This window comes from Apis mellifera, linkage group LG6 (genome assembly GCF_003254395.2).
Source record: "Apis mellifera strain DH4 linkage group LG6, Amel_HAv3.1, whole genome shotgun sequence".
In the NCBI taxonomy this organism is placed as follows: domain Eukaryota; kingdom Metazoa; phylum Arthropoda; class Insecta; order Hymenoptera; family Apidae; genus Apis; species Apis mellifera.
Genome location: NC_037643.1, coordinates 10,512,494 through 10,528,408, shown reverse-complemented (window position 1 = coordinate 10,528,408; position 15,915 = coordinate 10,512,494).

The window sequence follows — 15,915 nt, the reverse complement described above, 5'->3', positions numbered from 1 at the left end:
GGATGAAAATTGGAGAATTTATAGGTGGTCGAAGTGTCGTGATAAAAGGTATTTAACACTGAAGGGTGGAAATGGTAAGTGAAATCAACGAGAGAGATTGAAGTTGAAAAGGTTCGAGGATCTCGAATCATCTTCGTTGATCGTTTTCCTCAATCAGGAATTTTTTTTCTTTCTGTTTCTTTTAATATTCTGCACTCATTATTCTTTCCAATTAGGCAATCAAGCCTTTCGTTACTTCTGTAAATAAATAAAATCATGCAGTATAGAAAGTTCTTTTTTAAGATGTAAGAGATTGAGATTACAGGCTGCTTTTTTTTCGTCTTCGATCCATCATTGATATCTCTTTCCTTTCTTTCCTTTATTCGTTTTTATTTCCCTGACGATTCTGAGAGCATAATAATTGGACGTCTCTTTAAATTTCCACCACCAGAATTTTTCTACTCGAGTCTCCTCGCATATCGAGCAGAGGTTCGGGTTTTATTTCTTCAAACAAATAATCCTTGTTGCTTTGAGAAAGTCGAAACACGAAAGCGTTAATTAATTTTTTTTACCAATTGCAGGATATGCAATGGGAAATAACCTGTCTCTTTGAACGTTTGAAATCTTTTAAAGAATTTTCTTCGCGATACTTTCGATTTGATTTTTATTAATAATTGAGAGTGATTAAAATTATTGATAACTTTGTAGTACGGGCAAGAAACCAATCACGTTAAAAATTTAATCGAAAAAATCTACTTAAACTTTTTTTCGACATAAACGAAGTAAAGCATTGCGCAATAAATCAAATATTTATTCCCATTTCCATCCTTCTGCCAATCCCATCTTCTCCCTCTACAAATTTTTATCACTATCCAATCGTCCGTCTCGTTTTTTAACCCTTTCTTTCCACATTCAGTTAATTGCCACTTAGCAAAGTCTATATATTCTACACTGGAATTCAAGAACCATCTTTGCAACCAAAAACGTAATATTTTTTCAACATACATGAACTTGAACCTTAAATAACATTTTAATCTTCTTCGATCTCTTATAACTGTAGCGTATATTGCATCGTTTTTCTTTTTTCCTTTGCTTCCAATCGTTTACATCTTTTTATTTCTATTCAAGTTAAACTTATCTCAAAATTAATACATTCATAATTAATAATCTAACATTAATTATTCTTATTATTCGTAAAATCCTTAGATTTTTTTCCTGAAGATTAAAATGTTCACAATATATTTTTGATTTCAATCCAAAGTTTACTAACTTTTTTTTTTTTTTTAAATAATACACGTAAGAAATAAAGTCAATAAAGACAATATAAGTATAACCTCTTCAAGATCAATTCATTCCTCGAGGGGTCGCTACTTCAATTGTACTACACGATATGACAGATGACCCTCTTTCTGCAATTTTCTTTGCTTCAATTATTTTTATATATGTTTGGAATACAACAACACGAAAAAAAAAGAAGGAAATATATTAAAAGAAAAGTACAGTTTATACACTTTTCAAATAAAAAGCTGAGAAGAAAAAAGGACACATTGAAGTTTTTGTTTTCAAATATTACTTGTAGAACTATTCGTTTTCATCAATTTTAGTATTTTACTCAGTTGTCAGATTTCGTCGAGTTATTGAGATGGAAAGGTAAAGCAACCGAGGTTACATAGAGCCATTCCCTGTTTTGAAAACGATTCCGACGAGAAAAGATGACTACACATATAGCAAAGAATAATAAAATTTTGCATATTGTTCTTGTGAATATATATATTTAACATGAAATTATTACGGAAGTATAATAAAAAAATATGACATCAAACTCCGATCATTTAACTATTTTCGTTCTCAAAATTTTCGAAAGTTCACTTTTTATTAAAAATTTATTGTTATTTCAAAAAATTCCAATTACTTCCGCTCCAAATTTAACAATTTATAAAAATATCTACTCGATAAATTCTCTCACATCACCATTAAATTCTAGAATTCTAAAAATTCAAACGTCTACCCTTCAACTTTCTCCTCCTGAATCAAAAAAAATTTAGAAAAATAATATCTAATATCGACAAACTTTCCAGCTCTAGCTTCGAATCCTAATCTAAAATTCTAAAAATTCAAATTCCTTCTACTCCTCCCTTTCATTTTCCAAATTTAAAGAAGAAAGAGAGGGAAAATGAAAAAATAATAATATCAGAAAAATATGCGGTACAAACAAACAAGCGCGTGACACCGCCACGATCTATGCAAATTGCATCCCCAATTCCCCGAGCGCTTCATGGCCACTGCAGAAGCCAATCCCCTTTCTCAAATTCATCTTATTTCTTCCACCAAGTATCACTCGAGTCAGGGTCCCGTTATTTCTACCTCCTATATCGACGCACGATAGAACAGGGGGAGGAGAAGAGCGCTATAAATCCAAGGGTAGGCTAAGGGTGGACTCGAGGGAATAAAAAGGTGGAGGCGAGGTGACGATCGAGGTGGCGTTGAATCAAAACGCGAGTCGGAAGTCGCGAGTCACGAAACTCGATTGGTGAGAGGATTGCGCGAGGGAGTGGTTTCCGGTGGCCGTGAAATCCACGGCCAGTTTGCCGTTCTTATTGAAACTTTTCACGGTGGGCTACGTCGAAAGTTTCTAAGACCGGGTTGAAATCTGGCGATTTGATCGCGACAGTTCTCAAGAAGACAAATTGTCGGACTGTTTCGAGCGGGATAGATTTTCCTTTGAGATTGGAATTTGATCGAGAGTGAAATCGGTGATCGATCGAGCGAAATTTTACGTCAAATTTGGCGGTAATTATAAGGTGGCAAGGATATAAGTAGAAGTAGTCATAGTCAGTATGATTGATTTGTGTTTTTATCTTGGGTTGGTATTTATATAAATAAATAGAAATGTTTTAATGTTATTTTAATTAGAAAGAAGAATTTTCTATTTATCTGTGTTATTGTTATACATTTTGTTGAACAATATTGTCAACTTATTTTCTTAGGGATCGTATATTCATGTTGGAATTTGAATCATGCAGCAAGTAATATAATAATAATCTTGAATAATTAAATTTGAAATAATAAACGATCTAAAGAAATGTTTTTCGCACGAGTGTTCTATTTCTTGAAATTTTTCAAGTGATTTTTATTGCAGAGAAAAAAGTACGTTTCCTTGTAGAGGATAAATTACTGAATGTTGCAACTAGAAATACCTCCATTATATTCTAAATACTATGAATAAGAAGTCAAAGATACGATAAAAATTTATGATTTCGAGGAAAACGTATAATCATAGATAGTAATAAACTTTGTTACAAAGTCGGGAAGTGAAAAAAGATTATAAGGTTCGTTTTATCCTCTTAAATGGAACGGCAGCCTTTTATGGTAATACCAAGTTAAGGATTTTAAGAAGCTGAAAATCCTAGAGCAGTATCATTCCTGATACCTCGCTTGTCCTACAATGTTAAACGTTACCAGCAAAAATACACATAGTAAGAATATCAATATCAACTTTCTTAATTCAAAATAGAAGATAATCTCTCAAAATTCTTATCTTTTATAACCTTCTAAATTAACCCTACATCAAATACCATTTTCTCATCGAATATTGTTACACTTTTTTTTCTTTCATACATTTTCCAAGACCCAATTCGCTAAACTTAGAAAATAACAAATAAAAGATCGAATATTATAATTTTTATATCGTAGACTTTCAAACATCAGATCCATTCCACCATATTTATATTCCAAATCCCCGCATATTTATATTCCAAAGGCAAACAGTATCCACGGTCGAGCTATCACACGGATGACCGTATGGATCAATTTCTTCGGGGCCATCCCCTTCTTCTTATATCTTCGGTTTCGCGAAAACACGACTCCACGTCCTTTCCGCGCGAGGGGAGGAAACGCAATTACACTCGGCGTGATCAACGTGAGGAAACGAATCCGGACAAGAAAATCTCGGGCTCCGTTACTTTTATTTCAGGCTTCCCTCCTCGTCGGGATCCTCCGTAAAAGACGTGGTGGTGGCAGCCGGCGACGGATAATCTCCGACAGGAAGTAATGTATCCGGCTGAAATCTGGCCGCAGTAAAGGAGAAATATGCCACGGCATAGAGAGAGAGAGAGAGAGAGAGAGAGAAAATGCTCCGGTTTATAGATGAGATCAATGATATTGAGAGTTCGGTCCAACTTTCGGATCTTCGCCGTTTCCGCTTCCCTCGAATCCGAACTGAGAAATTGTCCTCGATGCCGAAATATTGCTAGATGAAGATACATTTGGCAAACACTTTTGATGAGATATGTTTTATGTATATATATGGTGTAATGTGAGATGCATTTTGTATAAGTTAAAGGTATGACATTTATTATAAATAAGTATGATTTTAATAAATAATGGATTCGATCTTTTCTGTTGGCGATTGTACAGACTGGTAAGATCGAGATACATTTTAAATATGCAAAATAGGTTTCGACGTTTATCATTTTTGAATAGAAAGGATATCTTTTGATATTTTAATAGATTCGTTTTGAAATTTAGTTAATAGATTGTGTTGTTGGATATTTGAACACTTAAAATCTGGTTAAAATAAAATTCAGACGAAATTTTTTTTATAATAAATTTTCAGAAATGGAAATTCAAAATTTTTTGAAGAAGATTGAAAGAATTACTGGTCTGATTTATGTATCGATTGAACGAAATTTTAAATGTTACGGCGTCAGTTTACGTTTTATTTGAATACGAATATTTAAATGTTGTTTTCATCGATATAAACTATTTGTATTTTTATGAACGTTGTAAATATCGCAGATAATATTTTTCAAATTTTAAGTGATTTCGATCGTGGTGCGTATCAAACAGGAATGTACATGAATATACATGAAATCTAATATAATATATTTATGAATATATTCAAATAGCTGTGATTCATCTCGGTGGTTGGAACTTGGAATAATATTGACGTAAATCTGTTAAAAAACCTTGTATTATCTGCTAATGACCTTTATAATCATATTTCTGCAATACACGAGCCTCGAGCTAAGCTGATTAAATAGTAATCCTGTATTTTCAAAGGGAAGTGTTTTATGTACTTGTTTGACTTCTGAATAACTCTTATTCCGATTTCATCTTTATTTCTCTGAATTTTGTCGAAAAGACCTTCGAACATAGAAGAATATCTAGATAAATATTCTCCATATGATTATTTAATTTCACATTTTTACATATATTTAATTTTTCTACTCTCTTCACCATTGTGCCTCTTTTCCTATCTTCTACATTATATATTTATAACACATATCTTATGCATATAACAAAATATTCGATTCTTCGATATCTTTGCGAAAAATAAATAATAATCAAAGTAATTAAACGCAGGCTATTAATATGCACAACTTTCGCAAAAGGGAGAGTTGCAACAAAATGACAAAGTAACAAAGATAAGAAATTAAACACGGGATATTAGTTCGGAAGTGCATATGTCAAGAAGCTGTTTCTTACTTGTAACGATTTCCCGCAGAACTTTCCACGAATATTGCGCATAGAACTTTCATAATTTATACCGGTATTACGGATGAGCCAAACTTCCTACTTCTACTTAATACTACCAACCTCAAATTAGAAAATGATATTTTATCGATCATTTCTCCGACTACCAAATCCCCCTACCACGAAACAACTTCCGCTTCTATTCCATGAATGAACAAAAGAACGAATAGAACCGTCCCCGGATGGAATAGTTTTTCACGGGAAATTTCATCGGGAAATTTCCCGTGACAACTTTTTCACGCGCGAGGAAAACGAACGGAACGAGTTGAAAAAAAAAAGAGGGAGGAGGCAGGGGAAGAGGAGGGAGGGAGGGGGAAGAAAAATCGACAACGCAACAACGCGAATTCAATTAACATTACCCACGGAAGTTTGTAACGCCACTTGCGCGTCAATCACGCGGGAATTGCGCTTCCCTGCGCGCTTCCGCGCGTGGAATGTTTCATATTCCGCTCTCGTTCGACTCGAAAAATTCTCCTGTGAAAACTGTGAAAAAAAAAAACCGGAGGTCATTCCTCCTCGAATAATTTTCGCGGAGAAAATTACAATGGAGATTTCTCGGCCTGGAGAATCGCCCCTCTTAATCGGGACTTAAATGAGGCTTGATAGCGATCCATCTTTCTCCCCGGGACGTGCATTAAAATTTCAAACCGGAAACTTCCCCTCCTCCTCCACGATATCGAAATCGAATTTCCGCCCGAACGTGAAACGAAATATAAGTCCGACTCGTGACCCAGAATATTCTTGTGACGAATGATGCGAGGATGGGGAGGGATGAAAGTAACGAGTTTGCTTCTAACCGAGATTAAACCTGGTATCTTAGTACGGTTGCATCCTACGTATCGATGCATCGACTTTGTTTCCTTTCAGACGCGTGTTCTTTCTTTGTTCGAATTCTGATTAATTCTTTTTTTTTTTTTTTTTGAAAATTTATCGTTAACGAATAAATAAAAGGAATAATATGTTTAACGATGAATCGAGATCAATCGAGATGGAAAAATGTGTTTCGAATCGAATGATTCTTTTTTGAAATTTTTATGAAATATCTACTATGTATTTTAAAATTGATAGATTAGGTAAGATATTTTTATTTTATTATTATTATTATTATTTTGTTTTATTCGAATTTTAGCGTAGATTAAATTTTTTATTGCGAAGCAATAAAAATAACCGATTGATGAATATTATAACCTACACCGAACCCTGAAAAATTTAATAAACGGGATAAAATAAATCAATTGTTATTTATTTAACAGTGGAAAGAGAGAATAAGTCAATTTTATATTTACAGTTTACTTATGAACAAATTGAAAAAGATATAAAAATATTTTTTTTTATTCGTTTCCTTTTTTTATTTAAAAATATTAATTCTCAATAAAAAAAAAAAAGATTTTTTATAGTATATAATATATTATTCGATATGTATTAAAAATTTGAATACAATTTTTCGTTCCTATACTTTTTTATTTATCATTTGACTGGTAAGTAGTTTCAAAATTAAATTTTAAAGCATCTCCGATATTCTCACTCCATATTCTTGAAGAATCTCGTTTAAAAACAAGTCTCGTTCTTCGTGAAATTTTCAAATTTCATGGCTTTAAAGTAGATTGTCTCCGAAATAAAAAAAATATTCCGTTCCTTTATCAAAAAATTATAAAGTTGCGCTCAGTTTTTCAGCAACTTGATTCATATGGAAGATAAGATTGGACGAGTATCGGACTTGAATCATTCCTCTTTGTCGATTCTATTTAATGCTTTCTAGGCCATCAAAATAAATAAAAAAGTAATAAAACCCAAACTTCTTTCAGGTCAATAAACTTTGTTCCTTATTTCTGATTTACGAGGATACTCAACTTTTTCATCATCTAATCACATTTTTCAATTCCCTTTTAATTTTGATTTAATTAAAAAAAATTTTAATTTACAACCTTAACCTTCAAATAACCTTAACCTTCGACCATGATCTTCGTTTAAGCTTCCATTCTGATCTTAATCATCCAATACAGGTAACGAGAACTTCGAGTCTTCTTTGAGTCTTCTTTCTTTAAAATATTAAATTTTCATCGATATTTTTTTTTTCAAGCGACGTGTAAAAATTTCTTATTTCTTATGAGTTCAAATTTTCGTATGAGCACAAACAAAAGTATCAAAAGGACGGTCAAGAATTAATTAAAGCAGTCAGACGAGAAAAGAAAGGAACAAAAGAAAAAATTTGGAAACTACGATTCGTTCCTTTTCTTTTTCGCAGTACAGACAAAGAACGTGATTATGTCCTCGCGTACTAACACTAACACGTCGGTGATACGATTCCGTGGAACTTAATTAAAGTAAGCGAGAGAAAGAAATTTCTGACAACATTTAATCGGACTGCATGACCCCTTCCCTCCCCGATTACCACGCTCCACTGACAGAAAAAATACCCTTCAAAGTCCGAGCGTGCTCCTATTTCACCAAGATTACCGAAAACATATGTGACACGTGTCGAAAAAGAGGCATGGAAACTCTAGGACCGAGTCAAAAATATGCTAACGCGGCTACCGCGACTCTTTGAAGTTTCGCCTCCTTTTTCCACCCTTTTTCCTCTCTCACGGTCTATCATATATCCCTTTGCCAGGATAGACCGTCGATTATGCAAAGTAGCGCGGAAGACAAAAAATACTCGTTCGAATGATCAATCGATCAGAAAGTCTGTTTCGAGGGAATGGAATCGTGAAAATGGCGAACCATGGTAAATAATGGCAGACAGCCGGTAGGAAAGTTTCGGGGAGGGCAGAGGAATAAGCGTTCGAGAAATTTTCACGTTTCAGGAGGCACGATGTTCGTAAGATAGTTGGAGATGGAGTGGGAAACGGAATGCCGAAGGTTGGTTTAGATCACTTTTTAGAAGCGAACGCATCGACCGATGACCGAACTTCGCCGAACAGTGTGCTCCTCGACTCGCCAACTATTCGATACCTTGTACCAGTTGTCGGAAATTTAGAACCGGTAGAAACTAGTAATTCTGTAAACTCGCCAACTCGGCGGGGTTTACTTTCATTCCGCTCGAAATCACGGCCGTTTGTAAACCTGGCCGCGAAATCTTGGGGAACTACGCGATTGTTGTCCGCTATTTCTCTCCAGCTTCTTTTTCTTCTTCTTTTTTTAATCCATGAAAAAGACATTTTGTTACTTTACTTTTTTTCTTTTCCTATTACACGTTCACTTTCCGTATCGTGAAATTGGATCAAGATTAAGCAATGGATGGAGCAATAATTTGATATTTTTATTTTGAAAAATTGCAAGGAATAACACGAAATTTTCGATATTATTCAAAATCTTTTCCTCCATAAATTCTAAAATTCTATGTTCCAAGTTCGAATCGATAATGTTTCAAATTTATGTTCTTGTTATTCAAAATTTTCGAGCCTCAACATGCGGAAGATCGCAAGAACGATTAATCGCGCAAAGGTAGAGGAGAGAATGGAAAGGATGGAAAGGGAAGGAGGGGGGGAGTACGCGGACGTTATTTACTCGCATAGCACTTGACATCATCACTCTCGTTTCCCCGCTCACCGTCTCGCCGGGGATTCGATTTCGTGGCCCGTGCAAGTAAAAGAGGCGAAAGTAAATTATGCCAGAGAAGTAATAAAGTAGAGTGCACGATACCCTCCCCCTACCCCCATTCGCACTGCGCTTCTCCTCGCGCGACATTTCGAATGGATACTCCTCGTAAAAACACGCAACCGACGCCTACAATACGAGATACACGGAACACACGCTCGATACGTCGAATCGAGCCGAATTCACGAATGCCTGGCGAATATACGAATCCTTTTCCTTCCTTCGTCTCTCGCAGCGTGTTTCCACGTGTGCGCGTGGAGAAGTTTCGATTGGAATGCAAATAGAATAGAAATACGCGAAGGGTGCTGAGATCACGAGGCACGAATCGGGCAAGTTCGGGTAGAATCGTCGTGGCGAATATTGGATATGCACTCTTCACCTATACCTCCCTAGTGTTTGACTTCGGATCGGATCGGTAATATTCGGACGCTATCGGCTCAAGACTTTATGTAATACGGACTAGCCAGTGTTATATAAAGTAGTGACTTTTCTTTTTTTCTTTTTTTCTTTTACTCTCCTGCGAAGAAAGAAAAGATATCTTAGAATTAGCGAGATTGATCTGACGAATGGATAGATTTAAATACATTGCCCTCGAATCGAGTGGAAGCGGAATATCTCCGAATTTCGAGAACGATCGAAATGCGAAAGCAAACCGAAGAGAAGATCGGCGAAAGGGAAACGCAAGGATGATGGAAAAAAAAAAAATATGTATTCGAGCATCTTCTTGCTGGCCGCGAGGCAGCGGGTTGGTAGGCTTTGACCTTTGAACCGGAACTAAAGACCGACGCACATATGTACACATACGCACACATACACGAGTACATATTATACGTGTGCAAGGTATACATACGTACATATACACGCGCGACACCGCGCGGAGTTCGAAGTTATTCGCAAGAGAAGAACCATCCCGGATGCTGTTAACGTGGTGGCGCGTGGGATCGTGGCGGAGGTGAGAGCCTAGGCTGGAGCCAGCATCGCGAAACTCGGCCGGGCTCGGAGGGTAAATCCTTTGAAACGGGGCGGAGAAAAGTTCATTTCGGCGTTTCGAGTTGAAAATGGGACGGCGCGGAGGCGAAAAGGAGTTTCGGCGAGATATTGGTTCTCTTACGGCTCTCCTGCGCGGCCACAGGTCTCGGGGAAAGGAATATCGCGTATACACAGAGTTGATATTGGTCGTCCTACATGCAGCTTGGTAAACCGCAAACAATTTGCAAACGTTCCTTCCCTCCGCGTGTTGTACTTCTGCCCATAAACGTAAGAAAGAGAGAAAAGTAAAAGCGCTCCGCTGGTCATTAACGTTCGCGAGCGTTCGTATTGAAGACTTTTACGTGAAAATTCATCGCCACGTTGTACAATGGGTTTGGTTTAGAAATTATATAAAAGAAGAAAAAGAATAAAAGAAATTTTTATCGATGATGAAGAGTTGAGGAAGAGACGAGACGATTCTTTACTTTGTATTATAATAATTATTAAATTCTTTGCTTGGAATTATTCCAACCTTTCAAGTTAAAAAGTTTTGTTTGAACGATCGTATTAGATTGAGAAGATAGAAGAAACGCGTAATTTAGAGATGTTTGAATCAGAATTAGAACAATTTTTATTTGATTTAATGAAAAAAAGTTAGTAGTGATAGTCGACGTTATGATACATCTTTGGATTATTGGTGAGATTGGTTGTGATATTAAAAAAATTATTCGGACTAACTTTTTTTCTTTTTTTAGAAGAAAGAAGAAAAAGTTGGAAAAGCTCGACTCACGAAAAACTGACATAAAATATTGATAGAAGAAACTAACGTAGAAGGCGAATCAAAGACCTAGTTTCTCAGAAAGTACAGAACTGGAATACGGGCCAGAGAATATTTCTCTCAATTTTTGATTAAACAGTTGACTACTTAAAAATCTTGGTCAGCGGTCAATGGAAAGCACGCTCGGGTGCATCCTTGAAATCCATAATAAAATTCGATGTACGCGAAAGACGGTGTATGCTAAGAAACGTTACAAGCTCAAAGAGATTTTAAATTTTCGAGAATAAAAGATTAAGGAAGGAAATTTTTTAAAAATAAACAATTCCTCTTCCCTGAATCAATTATTGCATCAATTATTCTTCCTTTTTCATGCAATGAATATTGTTAAAAAACTTAAACGTATTAGAAAGAAAGAGAAACGTGATTTAATATTACATACATTTTTAAACCTTTGAAATATTGGAATAATCTCCTTAAAAATGCTCGGAGGCTTCGAACTGTCTTATATGTTAGAAGTGAATACCTGCAACGAAGAAATAATAAAAGTTAATTATATTATCCAATCAATAATGTTAAATAACAAACTTAAAAAAAAAAGAGAGAGAAAATACAAAACACGCATGAAATAAGAAATATTCGTATTAAAACTTTTTCTTAAAAATGAAGAAACTACGTAACGACTTCGTAATTTATTACGAAGTTAAAAATAATCGTTTATTCACAATCACGATCGGGAATGCAATTATCTTTGTACAAGCGAATCAAAATTCCACTCGAACCGCGGATCGCTTAATAAGTACGAGGAAACGATCGATGACAATGGAGAATCGCGTCAACGATGATGACAAATCGTGTGTCGGACAAGAATCCAGTCAATTAGCGATCGTACCCGAAGATATACAACTACGCGTCGATCTGGAATGGCTCGCTAAGCAAATGTCAATCATTGGCGCCAATCGACGAGGATTATCTCTCGAGTCAATGAACGCCATGGTGGAACGTCTTCGCAGGAAATATCCTCGTGTTAGGTTACTCTGTTATGTACTCTGCTACTATTTGCGAAATTTCAAATGGTGGCACAATGCTTCGTTAATCGAGACGATTATCATAATCGATTATTTTAGATATTCTTTTCATTTGAGATATTTTTAATTGAAATATTTTATTTCAGAAATATTTTTCGAGAAATATAGAAGACTTGAGATTTTTAAAAAAATAAAATACAAAAATCTGTGAAAAGGTGGAAATAAATGATGCGTTTCCAGAATATTTTGATAAGTTTGGATATATCGATCCGTTGCCCAGTTTATTCGCATGGCCAGCTCCGTTGTATCGATGTATCTTCTACTCGAAATTCTGATTTCCAACGCAATAATTCAACGGCGTGTCTCTCATTTTCGGTAAAGTCCCTGGTGCAATTTGCTCTATTGGCAGGAAGAATAGAAAACGTAAAGAACAGAGAAGCGTGGGGTAGAGATGTAGTGGTAGAAAACCGGAGATGAAACGAATTCGCCTAACAATATCGTACCTCTCTGATGTACGTGCGAGGAATACCATCGAGAGAGATCGGTCGAATGGTCAGCTACGAGCTGATATTCGCATTCGAGTGATTTCTACCAGTGTGCACCGGACTGATTCAGCTGAGAGAAGGGAATAGAGTGTAATATGATTTTTGTGTATAGTTCTAGAAAGCGGGAGCAAGATCTTCCGGTATGCATATCCAGGCAAATAGGAGAAAACGGAAAGGTGTACGATCCCATATTCTATTCGATTAAAACACGTTCACATGGTGATCAGAATTTCATTGCTAGTTTATACGTTTTTAAGAAAGGTATTTTTCACGAATCCTGATTCATATTGTACACGATGCATAAAATATCGACGGATAACAATTAATACGATTCAATTGGGACGAAGTCGTACAACACTGGTGCAAAACACTACTGATTTCGACAAATTAATAATAAAAATGAACAAAATACAATGATTCGTAAATTACATCCAGTATCGATCATTCCCGAAACCGTTCGTTTCGCGTTCATTCCATTTATATTTCAAATGTAAATTTTCGCCAACGTGCTCAATATCGTAACACGCTTGGCAGACGTTTAAAAAATTGATCGACCACCACGTTAACGCGCCAAGTACCGAACCGAGCGACATTATTGATACCTTCAAGGGCCTATATAAAAACACGCGCATCGCCGATCCAATATTTTTCACCGAGAATAAATTTTTCACCGACCCGTCGCGCTGGTAACGTACCAAAAAAAAAAAAAAAAAAAATGAAAAAAAAAAACGTTAAAATAACACGTTGTTTGCCCTCGTCCGGCCAATAAACATTTTTATATAACCCCCGCGACCGTCCAATCCTCCTCTCGCGCGCCCTCTACAACCAGGCCGCCATCACGTGTCCCGCTCGATGTAACCTTTTTTATTATACGAGCGAAAAAACTCGAAATTGCAGCTTTTTTTTCGGCAGCGAAACCGGTGATGGTTCCGCGATGGTGTGTCGCGGTCGCGCGTGAATTATCGAGGCGAGAGGAATCCTGGAACGATTTGCAGCGATTCCCTCCCCCCGTTTCATTCACGGGCTACGTGTTTTTTGGCACGGTCTCAAAAGAGGCGAGCTCGAGCCTTGCAGTTTCCCCCTTGCAGCCTTGGGTTGGTGCACGAGGGGCCAAGTAACCACCTGACAGATCATTCGTCACGACGGGGCTCCCGCACATCACATACCCTTCGTGTAAACGTCTCGCGGAATTGGCACCGTCTTCCCGTCATCGTCCCTCATCCCTGCCTATTCTCTTCTCTTATCCCTTTCACTCACTGTCAGGCCCCGGTTTCCGCGTTATTCCCGCACTAATACGCGCGCGTGTGTGTGTATACGTGTGTATATTTACACGTAGCTGGGGGTATAGATATATGAACACGTCCTCGTGGAACGGCACGTGGGCCCGACTATTAAGCCGTCGTGAATATCCCAATTTAGCATCACGAAGGAAGACAGAGGGAGAAAGGGAGAGGAAGAGAGAGAGAGAGAGATGGGCACGTATCGCGAGCAGCTTTTAGCCCGAGGCGGTTCTACCATTTTTAATGCTCGCAAGCTCCACCAGCTGGTGGATACCGGAGGAATGGGGTTATGTGGCATTCCTCCGCGAGATCGTGCGCTGCTTGTATTCCCCCGGCTGGGCTCTGGCTTCGAGACCGGGTGCACGTCTTCGTTGGCATGTGTACGTGCATACTGGGTGTCTGGTAATTTATGGCGTGAACGGGAGCGATAGTGGATCAAAGCAGATAAATTGGAAACGTGGAATTGGAAGATTTGGAATCGAAATTAAATTTAAATACGAAATGAATGAACGGCTCGTTGAATATGTGTGTTTGAACGTTTTCCATTTGTGTTTTGATCGTGTGCAAGAATTTTGAACGACGAAGTTGAAGGAGAGAGAATAGATCAATAATAATAAGATGGTAAATTTGTTTTGATTCAAATGAAGTTACGTTTCTGATAAGTTAGATTCTGTTCGGTTTCTCGTTTTAGTAAAAGTCAAAATTATCAATTTATTAATCAATGAATAATTATTAATAATTTACATTTGATTGAAAAATCATAATGTTTCAAGGATAAAGAGACTAATATTTCCATTGTTTAAATGCTAAATAAAAATCAAAATATAATTCATGCATATAAAATGATCACTTATCTTGATCAGATTAATCAAGTTATTATTTTTTATTATGATTATATTGAATTTTTGGTTTCGTAGAAAATATTGATTAAATAACATGTTGTATATAAGAATAAGAAGAGATAAAATAAGACGAAGAACAGAGTTTCGTTACCAGAATAGGCTTATTTTAAGGATGGATTACTCTTCGATAAGGCACTCTTCTGGTGCAACGCCAACGGAAATTCCTTCCACTATACCGAGCTTCCGGTTATTCGAAAAAGAATCGAGGGATTAAGCGTGACAGTCTTGGACAGTCTGATTCCATCTTGATCCGTTAACTCGTCTCTGGAAGATTACGATGGATAACAATTTCCGCCATTCTCAAATAATAAAAGTCGTTTCAGAGATGAACGATGATGAAAATTTATACGATCTGGTACTTTGTCACTAACAATTATTTTATATCGCCATTACAATTAAATCAAAGTTTTATTGCCGATATTTGTTGCTGCTCGAAACTAATGATTCCAAATAAGATTCCATAAAAAATTGAATTCGTTGTAATTTAAATTGAAACGAAACACGTATGTTGTTGAAAAAATCGATACAAAATTAAAATTTTTCAAAATTGTATTTCGAATTGCATCTTTTTTTTGTTGTAAGAATATCCAGATTTCTGGACATAATTTTTAATGCTTCATCGATTCCCGTAACGATATCATCGAATTGCACGAGATGCAAAGTGATGCAAATTGTGGATGATAGAACGATTACAATTGAGATATTGGGAAAGTTGCCAAAGAATTCTTGCCAATTTCGTTATGAACGTCATTACGTTCTTAATGGCTCTCTGGATCCACGAAAGCTGTTGGCTGCAAGTTCTTAAGCCAAATCGTAAAATATTCCCTTAGGATCTGATCGCATTCATTGAATTACGTACATTTATTCTTCCTGTAAAAATACCTCTACACAAAATTACTTCTCGTCACAATAACAGGAAATATAAATTAAATCAAGAATAACAAAAACTTGTAGATATATTTCCATAAATTTTATTCTATTTCAAAACATTTCTGCCTGCTCCCACTTATCTTTCATTAAACTTTCATTAACTAGTCTCATCTCCTTCCTCTTACTTCAATATTAATTTCCATGCATGCATATCCATATACCCTTATCCCTTTCCCTCTGATATTTCCCTTTTCTCCATCCCTTTCTTTTCACATCCATGATGGCCAATCACCAGTCGGCACACACGCCATCCAACCGGCTCTATTCCCAGATTTATCTTCGCGCCTTTGGACAGCTGATAAAGCTGGTTGGAAATGAGCTACATCTAGTTCCGGAACGAAACTATTGGCCGCGGTTAAACGTGACTGGGGAGAT